We start from the raw sequence: 15121 nt of genomic DNA on the forward strand, positions 1-15121 counted from the left end.
TTCGCATCAGTCAATTCATAGTGCTACCGGTTGTGGCATGTTTGCCGTGCCTAACTACTTGGACATACTTTGTGGTACGGTGGGCATGCATCTCTACTTCACAGACAATTGGCATGGCATCACCGGGATCCCCTTTACGGGCAAACTACGTCATGAGCGGATCGCGTTGCTCCTGTAAATGACATGTATCATCCTGAATATTGATGTCATGATAGTATAGGCTTGCTTGTGCACCATATTTCCAAGATATAATATCATTATATCTTGGACATAGGGTGCACATCCACTGTACAATGGATGAGTCAATCTGGAGGCCTTTTGTGCTTGCTTGTGCTCTATGAACGTAACGACGGCCTTTGTAGGACTCTTCAGTGGTTTCTTGTAAGCGATAGGTATTTCCTGGGTTATACTTTTGTGTCATCCTTTTGTACAACAAACAGGATAACCACTGTAGCAAAATAAAAACAAGCATTTTCATTCGTTTCTCGCCTTTTACACTGCACTGCATCACAATGCTTATGGGGGGAAATGTGGACGAGGCACGCGTAAGACGTCATTAACACATATCTGCTCAGCTTAATGTTGCACAAAAATAGCAAGCAACAAAATTCCCATAGCACACGGTGAAGTTAAAACTGAAAATTACAAGAATATATTAGCAAGCTTAACTATCGCCTGAAATTGTTTTACCTCCTTCCTTATGTGTTTCACATTATCACTAGTGCCGCAAAAACGCATGCCTAAGGCCCGGCGAAAAAGTACTCGTCAGGAAGAAATCTTCACTGACGATTACTGTACGCGTAGGCGAAGATCTTTCGTGGTAATTTTTCTGGCTTTTTAGAAAAATCTTCAGTTTCTGAAGTACATCGCGCTTGCAGAGGAAGGTGGCAGAGGTAGGTGTTCATCCTGATGTCATACTTTTGTTACGCGACCCATGAGCTTCGTCGCCGACTAGAACGGAATTTTTCTGTAGTAGTAATTTATTCATGTGCAGCACTGTGGGGATAAGCATATTGGTTCCGAAAAGCAATGTAGAGCTACAGAATGTGACATCTGCAAATTGTGCAACTTTCTCAAATACTTTGCAACTTCAATCAGGATGTCGCAACGTCAAAGAATGATGTAAACAAGAAGCATCTGCAATAATGAATTTGGTAGGGCAATAATAAATGTAATCATGTGGAAATTGGTACCTTCTCCTAGTGTTTCTGCAAAACAAATCGCTCACTGAGCTTTCTTAAAATACTCACTTTTCACTCTCTTAGCTTATGATTTTACGCCTAGAGTAAATGGGCCTAAAGTACATGGAACTTCGTAAAGTACATGGGCCTTCACTTTTCTTATAAATCCCGGCCACTTTTGCGGCCCTAATGTAAAAATAAGAGCAAAATGCATTCATTGTGCATGTGAAAGTGCAACACATTTCGCTCAAATGTTTAGAATGCGCAAAAAAATATACGTCATGGCCTAGGTGATGAAAAATTTGGTCTTAAATAAGGTTTCCACTTGGGCTTGTTAGTTTTTCTATATGAACGTGGAGCATTGCGCGTAGAAAACAAGACGAAAGTAGGACCGTGTGTGTAACCGCGTCCCTTCTTCTTTCTGTGTTGTTTACTCTCAATGCTACTACATGTTCATAAATAATACTAACTTTGGCTACATAATTCACGTACTTATGGCATGTGCACATTAGTTTACAATCCAAGAACATAATGATAGGCTTGAAATATAACACTCAATAAATACTTGAATATATTCTGTCTTAACATTTCTTTGTCATAACAGTAAGCACATATTTATCACTATCTTGGTACCACAAAATTACCATGGCCCATGATCTCTCGATACTTCGTCATGATCAATGCCCCTACTGATCTTGTTAAACTACAACGGATCTCTCTCTCTCTCTCTCTCTAATATATATATATATATATATATATATGACCCGCCGTGGTTGCTCAGTGGCTAAGGTGTTGGGCTGCTGAGCACGAGGTCGCGGGATCGAATCCCGGCCACGGCGGCCGCATTTCGATGGGGGCGAAATGCGAAAACATCCGTGTACTTAGATTTAGGTGCACGTTAAAGAACCCCAGGTGGTCTAAATTTCCGGAGTCCTCCACTACGGCGTGCCTCATAATCAGAACGGTTTTGGCACGTAAAACCCCATAATTTAATTTTAATATATATGTATGTGACAGCAACGTTGCTTATTCTAACTTAGTCAATAAAATAAAGGTCTGATAATAAAAGCACCCGGAAAAAAGATCCGAGTCAGGTGTTCATTGTAACTAGCTTATTTTATTACTTCAACCAATGCATTCGATCTCCTGTATTCGCAATTCTTAGACATTGAAGCAAGAGCCCATTCCGATGAGTAAAATTGTATTCCCAAAAGCAGTCTAAGGTCCTTACAACATCTCATAGTGTGGCTGTGAGACATGTATCTCGTATTTTCGAGGTGCTTAATATATTCATCGATTAAAGGGAAATATAGCGGTGGCATTATTCAACCCTGATATATAACGGACGAGGAGCGAGGACACAGGACAAGCGCTTCCTCTCTTTGCAGCATTCGTCCACGTGTCATGTACAAGACTTTAGCGCATCGTGTCCGAACACACCGAAAAACTCCAGCTATAGTGCAGCTTTATTAAGGTCTGAGCTGTTCCTACTGCTGGAATGAGATAGAAAAGCCATCAAAGTCAGAACGTACCTAGTGTTATTTCGCGCAATGGAGTGCATGCGGTCATGTGTGGCATCGGACGTAGTTCGATGCCTGCCACACTCTGTCTACTTTATGCCCGTTTGTTTTATTCAGAGGGCAAACTTAGTCTGGCTTGGCTCAAAAAGCACCAGTGTATAGCAAGCTCAGAACATGAACCTTGATAATTGCGTCTTCTTCTGCGATATTTTTCAAAACCAAGGCAATCAGTTGCTTGATCCAGCGAGAAGTATTTAGGATGCATATAAGGGCACTGTATTCTCCCTCCTAACAGGCATAACGCTGGGCTGGATTCCCCAATGAACAGAAGCCATACTTTGAACTGTGCCACAGTTGAACTATCTTCCTGAGACGTCAGATACGCACGCGGTATGGAACCTCACTGCTCTTTTCATAAGCCACTTCACAATTCTACCGACCATGAGTTTATTATTTGAGCACTACAGGAGCAGGAAGTAAGAACTGCCAACTTGTCAGTCATGAAATTGAGGGGTGCCAATAATGATGCTTATACTACCTTCCATACAAAATTAGGACAGCGTCCTCGTTGAGCGCGAAAAAGTACGTACCTTCGGCTACGTGTGCTGTAACTCCTATGGGGAAAAATTATCAGTCATTTAGCCCTGGCGCTCACTGCATTCGGACAAACAACCACATCATATATCTGTAACATTTGTTATGCCTTTTCATTTCATAGCATACATCGGTAATTTATTCCGCAGGACAGCATAAATAAATAAATATTTGAAGGAACAGTTATATCCAAGCCACTGGTCAGTGAACACTCATTACAAAGCGCCGACCATTTCTGGCAGCATCACCTTACCACGAGGACGATAGAAAATAAATGGCAGTACTATCATGTGTTTTTGTTCAGTTATTCTCGTGCGAACGTTATGGTGGCCGTACCTGTCATGTGCACAATTCATCCCAACAAAATACCGTGTTGACGCTCACGGGCCAAATGTTTCATAACTGCCTCTTGCGGACAGCCTAAACTGTTTTGCCCACAGCTGTGTTGTTTGAAGAAGTAAACTCCTTTGCAAAGTGAATCACAGTGGTTCAATGCATTAAGTAAATAACGTTTACTGAAAATTATAATAATGACTTCAGAGAACATCAGCCTAGGGCTATTGAAGGGCATCGAATTATGGATGTAATCCGTTCTGTGGAAATAATTAAAATATGAGTAGATTCAAGGCATTCGTTATAAACTTGGGCCATTATACAATAAATATTCACATATTATTTGCCCAATAGATATTTTTCCATGCCAGACAAAGCTATGTGATATGCGTTGTATTTATTGCACATCTACGGGACACTATGACAGCTTGCCCAATAGATATTTTTCCATGCCAGACAAAGCTATGTGATATGCGTTGTATTTATTGCACATCTACGGGACACTATGACAGCTTGCATCAGCTTCGCTCTTCAAGACGTGAACAAATTTTAAGCAATGAAAGCCTTCCAATTTCGTTTTTCTAACACGTGGGCGAACGTAATTTTGTATGACATAACTAACATCTCGTACTCACATAGTGTTTCGTTGCCGTTTCCATGAAATAATATAGCCTCCTTATATGACAGTATTGCAATGGCTCATTAGCTTAAAACAAGGTGCTTGATTTTTTTAAATATTGTCCAAGTAACTAACCGCACGTTCTATAGGGCCTGTTGAATAGAATATGTTTAATATATTTTGGTCAACGAAACATTTGGTGGTTTTTGAACGGCTGTATAATCGTTTGAAAGGAGTGGAAGCCACCGTAGTAAAGGCTATCAAATGCAGCCCTTTTTGAGGTGTATCTGTGTGAAGACTGACGGCAACTGCTTTATTGAAACAAATACATGACAATTAGTGGAACTCAATATTAAAATTTATACGAAAGATAACATCAGATTGGCGTACCTGGAAGGTTTATATGTGCCCTTTAACCAAAGTTCTACTTAACTCACTCCACTTACAAAGTTGAAAATTACTGTTTTCAAGTTCTGTAGAACAAAAAAAACCTTAGCCTGCATGTACCGCGTGTTTCATCTAATTTCATCAATATATTTTTTAAAGCAATAAACCACAGCTTGGTGAAACAAACGATACATTTTTTGTCGTCGGGCGGCACTCCGCAGAGTATCTTTTAATATTCCACCTAATGACCTAATTACCAAGATGAATCATGGAAATTGGTACTATTCACTGTAATGCCAAGTGCATTTTGGTGAGCTGTAGAGGGTTCCGAAACAACTGATGCAGATTTCTGTGGCAACGCACGTCAAGCGTGGTGCTTCATTCCTGCATTGAAAGAAAGCTCGCGAATTGTGAACAATAAAAAGAACACCAGCTCTTCCCCTGTCGAGAAATGGGGGTAAGCGCCGCTTGGGAAAAACTGCACTGTCGCAGGCGTTCCGCTTCGTTTGCTCTAAACTTAGGCGCGGCCGCTCTTCGCTGACATTTGGCCTCAACTTCGCGCTCCCGCAACTCGGGGTCCCCGGCTCGTCGCTGTCGTTTCGCCTGGGCTTCGGACGCCCTCACGCTAGAATGGGACGACAAGCTTCGCTTACCCCCACTTTCTCGACATGGTAAGGGCTGGTGGTTTTATGTCTTTGGGCCCCACGTGTGACAAGGGTAGTTCAAGGGTGCGTTACGGGTCCCCGAGCCCACAGGGGGACATACCATTGAGCTTGGACCCTTTCTGCACTATCACCAGGATCGGCGCACTTCTTAGCGTGACACAACCACCACCGCCGCCGACAGTTGTGAGCCTATAAAGCTTCGCTTGAACACTTGACTGCGCTCATGCGTTATCGCATTGCAGCACTCGCAACTTTATTTCGCTCTAACGGAGGTGCGCGCGGGCTGCGGCAAAGTGTGCGGCCGCCACTGCTAGCATCGGCTTGACATTGCGTCAGCCGGTCAGCACCTTCCACGGTGGCGCGCGGAAACGACGCGCCAGCATCTCTGATAAATAAAAGGCAGGCTGGAAACCTTATTTCTCGAATGCGTCAGTTGCGAGCGAGAGATCTGGGGGCTTCCACTTCTCGGAATCTGCCTTTCCCTAGGTACTACCATACCACGACGGAGGACATGCGTATAGCGTCGTTTGTGCCTAGCCGAGCTGCACTGCGTGAAAGGGGATAAATACTTGGAAATAAATTCGCTATCAAATGTTGTTTCATGGCGCCGCATGCAATCCTTAAGTTCATGTGATGGAGGTCCTCGGTTTGAACCGTGATTGCCTCTGACTTCTGCAGTAGATTTTTTTCCAATGCTTCCGTACCAGGCCCGACAAAGAGGGTTCGTGCCAACATGTACCAGGCGCTCAGACCAACGAGACATGTTACTGTGAATCCGTTGTATTTTAATATATTCATTTGCAGGTTTACACACAAAGCTAAGCCGAAACACTTTTTGAAAGAAGTGAGGTTCCAGTGAATTATAGTTGTTTCACGCCCTGAATACGGAAATCAGATTTTAAAAGGCCAGAAGAGACCACAAGTCACCTTAGCAAAAACGAGCAGCAGGCCTGCAGGAGAGGTCTCGTATTGGTTACGGGTTCTGACACAGAAGTCCATCGTGACGTCATAGTGGCTATCGGCGAGGAGCGTGATTAAAATAGAGCGCTCACGAGTCCCCTGTTTAGACGTTATCTTCGCACCCGGTCTTCGCCTTTACGCTTGGCGCGCAATGGCGGTAGAGCTTCGATTAAAATTTTAGCTGCGATTGCGGTGATGCTACGCGCACAATCCGTAAAATAACTTCACGAGTTTAATTTCACTGTGGCCCAGCTCCCTTTCCAAACTATCGTAAATCTTGAAATTCTAAAACCTGTTCACCTTCCGTTTAAATTCGTTTTCGTGAGTGAGCGGTGCGCTCCCCCGTCGTTGAAAACCATGCCACTGTCAGAGAACCGACCAGGCCGAAAACCTAACGCTACGTGCTCCACAGTGACACGGACCGACCACAGACCAGAAACAGCTGCCACTTCGCCAACGGAGTCAGTATCGGCAGTTGTGATTCCGTTTGAACGAAAATCTAACCTGTGGTTACGCAGGAGCAAAGCTTCCGCCCTCCGTCGTAGATAGAAAACCGCACATTAGACGCAAGAGACCCCACAAAAAGTCGCCGATCTCGCAAAGGTTTTCAAGAAAGCTCCTCAGATGCCTCTATTGCAACTCACACATGCGCACAGGCTTGGAAAAGTTACTAGAAAGAAGCTCTCGTACATCCTGGCCCTCGCAGGCTATGTTTGCTCGAAACGTGGCTTAGAGCGCTGCAATGCGATAGTTCTTAGGCGTGGTCATTTGCTTTTTTTTTTTTCAATCTTGCGGGCTTTCTTTAAATGCCGTAAAAAAAGTTGGCTGAGCAAAATTTCTGAGGCAAGCTCCAGTCTATTACGTGTTCTGAGGTAACTGAGGTAAAGTGCATAGGTGTTCATGTGAAAATTGTCCAGAGTGGTTTAAAAAGATTATACCCAAGAAATATATTTTAAAAATAACGATGAATACTGCGGCACGCATGACGGCGCGTGTCGCAGCACTTGTCTTCATTTGAAACTGATTTTAATGGCACTTGTTTACATTAACGTGCAGCTTGGGATTTATTTGCCTTAGTTAATAAAGTGGAGTATGTGCCGATAAGTAATCGATAATACGTTAATATTAGTAGAATTTTGTTGATGATAGAATTATGTACTTTGATTGCTCTTGCAAATCTTGTCCACTACATGCAATGATCCAGCTCAAAGAGTAGAATTGTGCTATCTGCGTGAAGTGACTTATAAATATCCCCTGAAGATAAAAAAATAAAAGCGCCTGGTATACAGGACGCGCAGGAAGAAAAATAATATCTGCCCAGCTAACTATCGCTTTGAAATAATATTTGACCAGCCGCATTTGCCAAATTCATCACTATCCAAACCACTTTCCCTTGATGCTTACCATGCGAATGGGTAACAACTGTAAAATATGTACACTATTCGCTGTTTAGTGTTTTCCTTGTTCTATTCGTCGTCCGTCGCACCTTTGTATGACACAAGCTTCCAGTTAGAATGAAATTCAGCTGCGAAATCAACTACTAAAAGCAGTCGCTGTGAGTCTGCCAACATCTTTACTGACATGTATGTATTCAACGAAAATGAAAAACTGGCACATAATACGTATGCGGTGTGCGTCAAGTTGTCGAGAATTTATTCTGTTTCTCACAGAGCCAAGTAGATTTCAATGAAGCTGATTCCAAAGAGATATATTATACTTGAAACCACCCTTCCCTCGTTAATAAACTTCATTATTTCTATCCACTAAACTAGTCGGATAGTCCTTTCAATAAAGCAACATTATCGTATATTCCATATATCGTGCATACATACCCGATCCATTCCTAATTTTTATTCACGTCTCATTCTCTATCGGTAGCACAATCAATCCTATACGCCAACTAAAGTTAAGAGCTTTTTTCTCTCACTGAAATGGCCATAAGTACAATACCAACAGGTAGGTGTATACCTGAAAACAGGTAGGTGTATACGAAAGACACGTTCGGTAAGGTTTCATTTTGTATATTTTATGCAAAAGTAAATTACAGCTATATGTACTAGTAAACAGGAATCGAGACGTATTGCGGAGCAGCAGAGGTTTCCGCTGTACATTTTGTGTTTAACATCTGCGAAAAATAAATGCGCATGGTAGATCTTTACTCCACCCGGTACAGTCGTTGACTAACGGTTTTGTGCCTGCGAAGACACCGATGCATTTGCCTTGAGAGCTACAAGAAAAAATCGGCCACGTAATCTATAAATTACAAAACATGTTGTATCCTAGCTCACACGACGTATAAAAAAAACATCCTCCCCCTAAATTGCTGCAATGGCATTTCTGCAAGTCGTAGCATATATATATATATATATATATATATATATATAAGAACAAGAAGAAAGGAACCCTAACGGATAGCCGATTTGTATTGGTCATACCATAAGTCAACGAATATTTCACATTTCTTTATCATTTCTTTTCGTCAATTAATAACTGCCGATAATCCCCCTATGCTGACCATGGTGTCATTGTTTGTTTGCTTATATATATATATATATATATATATATATACATACATATAAGAACGTGATTGTGTGAACAGTGACATGGTGCATGTTTTTTTTCTTCATATTACTTTTTGTGATATAGCTCAAGCACATGTACTGCTCTGTCAAGAAAAGCACCAGTTTTTCATGCGACAGCCGATATCAACATCTTTTGCTCCATGTTTGGACGATCGTCTTCAATGTAATAAATTTGAGAGCCAAGTTTGCTCTCCACTGAAAAGAAGTACTTGTTTCACTTTTATCGCAAAGGCGCCACACTGATGTCTTAAGCACAGTATACACTTTGCTGAACAGCTCGTGAAAATTATCGGTCATGGTGTGCGTAGCGATATTTTTTTTTTGGCAAGGCGATCACAAATGTGTTTATCGCTCCTCTCAACTTATTGGTGGCCTGGTTTTGTGGTCAGCGCAGGTTCTGGTCGAAGTGCATGCATGATGCCAGCTTTTGCAGCTCAGTAAAATCGTCATCCGTTATATTAGCCCGTGGTAATTAATGTCCATGCCCTTACTGAGCTTGTTCTGCTCTGAAGTCACCTCCGGCAAAATTATAAAAAAGGAATGCTCGTGACTCCCCCTTTCAGCGTCAACTTTGCCCTGTAAAAGTCATTTGTTCTTTGTACATTCATAGCAGCACTGTGACCAACTGGCAGTCGAATTCTCAGAGAAAATGGTAGCTTACTTGTTTCACTGCAATATAAATAACATGGACACTCGAGGTTCGTCACTGTGCTGTCCCGGTATCGACGCGCACGCACAGCCCATATGTGGAGGGTTAGAAGGTCTTCAGAGACGCGAGAAACGAGCTCTGCGTTGGCTTGCAAAAGAACGATAAAGCCAAGTGGACGCGTCCTCACGCTCCTCTCATTCGACTCCGCCATGAATCCACAGCAGCCTTTGGCCTCCTGCTGTTTGCATAAGCGTTGTGGGCATAAACACTAACGTTCCTGCTGGGCAGTTGCGTGCATACCCCACCGCCGTTCGTATTGACCGTATACATGTTTATCTTTCACCGGTGGCCGCTTTCCACCGGCTAACAAGTGTTAAACGTTAGTCGCTCGGCGCAGGACGCGCCTGTGTCGGAGGTTTCTAGAACGTTATCGATGCTTCTTTCCGTTTGCCTGTTTTCACAGACGCTATGTTATCTGATTGTGTGACCGATGCGGATTGTCTAGGAACTTTCTGGAAGACACGCGGGCATCAGGGATTAATCTGGAACCTTCGATGACTCAGGTATAAAAGCCGACGCGTTTCGCCGCTGATCAGATTCCGACGATCGCCGACTGTGTTCGCCGCTATCGTTGTGCTTCAAGTGTAACTTGCTTTTGTGGGCACAGGTTCGCCCAATAAAGAATCAGTTTCGTCATTCCCAGTTTTACGACTGTTTGCTTCATCGTCACTACTACGTGACATCTGGTGGAGGTGCTTTTATGTCCTTGTACCGGACCCCCCCGTCCAGCCGTGAGCCAAGCCCACACCGTCTAGAAGACGTCGACGCCTACCCCGACCAGCGAGCTAGTCGCAGGCTACTGAACCTGCCACCGGAGTACGAACCCCTACCTGAGAAGACCAAGAGGACAAAAGTCATGACCTCGGCAGCAGCTACCATGACAGCCCCTGTGCCAACATCTGCGGTCGTGATGCAACAATCCAGGGAGCCGCCGACTTTCCGCGGTTCGCCATGTGAAGACGCCGAAAGCTGGCTGGAGGCATACGACCGGGTCGCTACGTTCAACAAGTGGGACTGCGACGAAAAGCTGCGCCATGTTTACTTCTCTCTTGAAGACGGCGCCAGAACCTGGTTCGAGAATAGGGAACGTTCACTAACAACCTGGGACCTCTTCCGAGCCGCCTTCCTGGACACCTTCACGAGCGTCGTCCGTAAAGAAAGAGCTGCAGCCTTGCTGGAAAACCGTGTACAGCTCCCGAATGAGAGCATCAGTATGTACACTGAAGAAATGACTCGATTGTTCCGGCACGCCGATCCAGCTATGCCCGAAGACAAGAAAGTTCGCTTGCTCATGCGGGGAGTTAAGCAGGAGCTATTCGCCGGACTGGTACGGAATCCACCAACAACAGTCCAAGACTTTCTCTCGGAGGCTACGACGATCGAGAAAGCACTGGACATGCGCAACCGGCAATACAATCGCCGTTCGACGCCACACTACGTCGAAGTCCAAGGACTTTCCGACGACCTACGAGACACCATCAGGGCGATAGTACGCGAAGAGCTGCAGAAGTTGCTACCGTCGTCGCAGCCTCAAGTTGCTTCCATCGCCGATATCGTGAGGGAGGAAATCCAGCAATCGCTAGGACTTCCCGAATCGCCGCAACCCGAGCCGGAAGCGCTGACCTACGCCGCCGTCGCCCGTCGTCAAGGCCCCCCTCCGCGCTCGCGCCAGGGCCCCGTAACGCCGCAGTTCCGACGTCCACCACCGCCGCCGCCAGCACGCCCGCCCGTCGCCCAGCGCAGCTACCAGAGGAAGACGGACATTTGGCGCGCCCCCGACCACCGCCCGCTCTGCTATCACTGCGGGGAAGCCGGCCATGTCTACCGCCGATGCCCATACCGTGAGATGGGCCTACGAGGGTTCGCCGTCAACGCGCCGCGTCCAGTGCGGGGTGAACGACCGCGCGACATTGCCGACTACCTCGCCGGAGCCCAGTGGCAACCCCGACGACCCTCACGCTCGCCGTCACCAGGCCGCTACATCTCGCCGCATCGTCATCAGTACACCGGTCCCACCCGGGGCCGATCTCCCAGCCCTTACCGGGAAACTAAAGGCAGCAACCGATGGAGGTGCGGTTGCTGTACGACGCAATGCCGAAGATCCTCCGCCGACGACGACGACGATTCGCGAATCATTACGACGAGATACCAGCACGCCGCCTAGCAACAGCCTTGACAGCACTTCGCCGCCGCAAGAAGACCGGCCGACGCGACGTAGCAGCAGCGGAGCAAGCCGACGCAGCCGTGATCCGACGCCACGACTTAACCGTAATGCTAGACGACGGTCTACCGACTTAGACGTGCTCATCGACGGTCATAACGTCACCGCTCTCGTCGACACTGGAGCCGACTATTCCGTCTTCAGTAGCGCGTTCGCCGCCAAGTTAAAGAAGGTGAAGACGGCCTGGCAAGGATCTGATATCCGGACAGCTGGAGGCCACCTAATAACGCCGGCTGGAATCTGCACAGCCCGAGTCACGGTAAACAACCGCACTTACCCGGCGAGCTTCGTAATCCTGCAGCACTGCTCCAGGGATGTCATCCTAGGCATGGACTTTCTAAACCAATACGGTGCAGTCATCGACTTAAGATCCAGGTCGATAACGCTTTCAACGCACAACGCGCTACCACCGGATACAAGCATAAGTTACCATGCCTTGAATGTGCTGAAGAACAAGTCACCATTCCGCCTCGCTCCAGCGTAATGATTTCCGTCGGTACCGAAGTGCCTGCAGACATGGAGGGCATCATCGAGGGCGATCATCACCTACTGCTCGACCGTGAATTTGCGTCGCTAGAGGCATAGCTGAGCTACATGCAGGGAAAGCAAGGGTGATGCTCACGAACTTCAGCCCTGAATACAAGCACATTAACAAAGGCACCACGGTCGCCTACATCGACGAAATAGTACAAGCCAGTAGTGCTTTCGCCTTCACGGATTCCAGTGCACCTGCAACGACGACTATAATACCTGAGCCAACTTTCGACGTCAATCAGAACCTTCCTAGGCATAAGAAAGAACAACTAAAGCTCTGCTCCTGCAATACAAGGACTGCTTCTCGTCGTCGTCAAAAGTTCGACAAACCCCTGTCGCCAAGCACCGCATCATCACCGACGAAAATGTCCGCCCACTCCGTCAGAGCCCGTACCGAGTTTCGGCGCGCGAACGTGAAGCCATAAGGCACCAAGTCGACGAAATGCTACGCGACGACATCATCCAGCCGTCCAAGAGTCCGTGGGCGTCCCCCGTGGTGTTAGTGAAGAAGAAGGATGGAACCCTACGTTTCTGCGTCGATTATCGTCGCCTCAACAAGATCACGAAGAAGGACGTATACCCCCTCCCACGGATTGACGACGCGTTGGATCGACTCTACAACGCAAAGTATTTTTCGTCGATGGACCTCAAAACCGGCTACTGGCAAATTGAAGTCGACGAGAGGGACCGGGAGAAGACTGCCTTTATAACACCAGACGGACTGTTCCAGTTCAAGGTCATGCCGTTTGGTCTTTGCTCGGCACCTGCGACTTTCCAACGCGTCATGGATACAGTACTGGCAGGCTTGAAATGGCAGACTTGCCTTGTCTATTTGGACGACGTCGTTGTGTTTGCCTCAAGCTTCGAAGAACACCTGCGGCGCCTTGAAACAGTTCTTCAAGCAATCAAAACCTCCGGACTCACGTTAAAGCCAGAGAAGTGCCGCTTCGCATATGAGGAGCTCTTGTTTTTGGGCCACGTAATCAACAAGTCTGGAGTGCGCCCCGACCCTCAGAAAACTGCGGCCATCTCCAACTTTCCTCCGCCCGCTGACAAGAAGGCAGTGCGTAGATTTCTTGGACTGTGCGCCTATTACAGGCGCTTCGTCAAGAATTTTTCACGGATCGCTGAGCCACTGACGTATCTCACGAAGGCCGACGTCGAGTTCAAGTGGGAGACGCCGCAAATCGAAGCATTTGAAGAACTGAAGCGACGCCTGCAATCGCCGCCAATACTTGCGCATTTCGACGAAAACGCCGATACTGAAGTCCACACCGACGCAAGCAGCGTAGGACTCGGCGCCGTTCTTGTGCAGAGGACTGACGGACTAGAAAGGGTTGTAAGTTACGCTAGCCGGTCGCTATCGAAGGCGGAATCAAATTATTCCACAACAGAAAAGGAGTGCCTCGCCATCATCTGGGCTACATCAAAGTTTCGCCCCTACCTCTATGGCAGGCCCTTTAAAGTCGTGAGCGACCACCACGCCTTGTGTTGGCTAGCTAACTTGAAGGATCCTTCAGGTCGCCTCGCACGATGGAGTCTGAGACTTCAAGCATTCGACATCACCGTCGTTTACAAGTCCGGGCGAAAGCACTCTGACGCCGACTGCTTGTCTCGCGCCCCCGTCGAACCGCCGCCACAGGACGATCCGGATGACGACACTTTCTTGGGACCCATCAGTGCCGACGAATTCGCCGAACAACAGCGAGCCGACCCGGAACTAAGGAGCCTTGTAGACTACCTGGAAGGCAAGACCGTCATTGTGCCGAAGGTGTTCAGGCGAGGATTGGCGTCGTTTTTCTTGCAAAACGACATTCTTCTAAAGAAGAACTTCTCGCCTCTCCGAGCCAACTACCTCCTGGTGGTACCCTCAGCATTGCGTCCAGAGGTTCTGCAAGCTCTCCATGACGACCCAACGGCTGGACACCTCGGCTTTTCCCGCACGCTCGCGAGGATACAAGAAAAATACTACTGGCCTCGCCTCTCTGCCGACGTCGCCCATTACGTAAGGACATGCCGAGACTGTCAGCGACGCAAAACACCGCCAACAAGGCCAGCCGGACTTCTACAGCCGATCGAGCCACCTCGCCGACCGTTCCAGCAGATCGGGATGGACTTACTGGGGCCTTTTCCGACGTCGACGTCCGGGAATAAATGGATCGTCGTAGCTACGGACTACCTCACCCGCTACGCCGAAACAAAAGCCTTGCCCAAAGGCAGTGCCGCCGAGGTAGCCCGATTTTTCGTTGAGAACATCCTCCTGCGTCACGGTGCCCCAGAAGTCCTCATCACCGACAGAGGTACGGCATTCACGGCTGAACTAACTCAAGCCATCCTGCGATACAGCCAGACAAGCCATCGCCGCACCACCGCCTACCACCCGCAGACGAATGGCCTCACCGAGCGCCTAAATAAGACCATCGCCGACATGCTGGCAATGTACGTCGACGTCGAACACAAGACGTGGGATGCCATCCTTCCGTACGTGACCTTCGCATACAACACGGCCATGCAAGAAACGACGCACATGGCGCCGTTCAACCTGGTCTACGGAAGGAACCCGGCAACGACGCTTGACGCCATGCTACCGGACGTCAACGACGAAGAAAATCTCGACGTTGCCACCTATTTGCAGCGTGCCGAAGAAGGTCGACAGCTCGCCCGCTTGCGCATCAAGAACCAGCAGAGGACCGACAGCCGACACTACAATCTTCGACGACGCAACGTCGAGTACCAGCCCGGCGACCGTGTTTGGGTCTGGACTCCGATACGCCGACGAGGACTTAGCGAGAAACTGTTGCGTCGCTATTTCGGAC

General features: G+C 47.3%; 2 long non-coding RNA genes across 3 annotated transcripts in view; one reads left to right on the forward strand and one right to left on the reverse strand.

Annotated features, from left to right (window-relative positions):
• The window catches only part of LOC125941440 (uncharacterized), a 144333-nt gene that overhangs the window by 124414 nt on the left and 4798 nt on the right, over positions 1-15121 (forward strand). The gene's annotated exons all lie outside the window — the stretch shown is intronic.
• LOC125941441 (uncharacterized) overlaps positions 1-15121 on the reverse strand; it is a 69288-nt gene that overhangs the window by 32629 nt on the left and 21538 nt on the right. The window lies entirely within an intron of this gene.

The sequence above is a fragment of the Dermacentor silvarum genome, chromosome 11 (assembly GCF_013339745.2).
Source record: "Dermacentor silvarum isolate Dsil-2018 chromosome 11, BIME_Dsil_1.4, whole genome shotgun sequence".
NCBI classification, from domain to species: Eukaryota; Metazoa; Arthropoda; class Arachnida; order Ixodida; family Ixodidae; genus Dermacentor; species Dermacentor silvarum.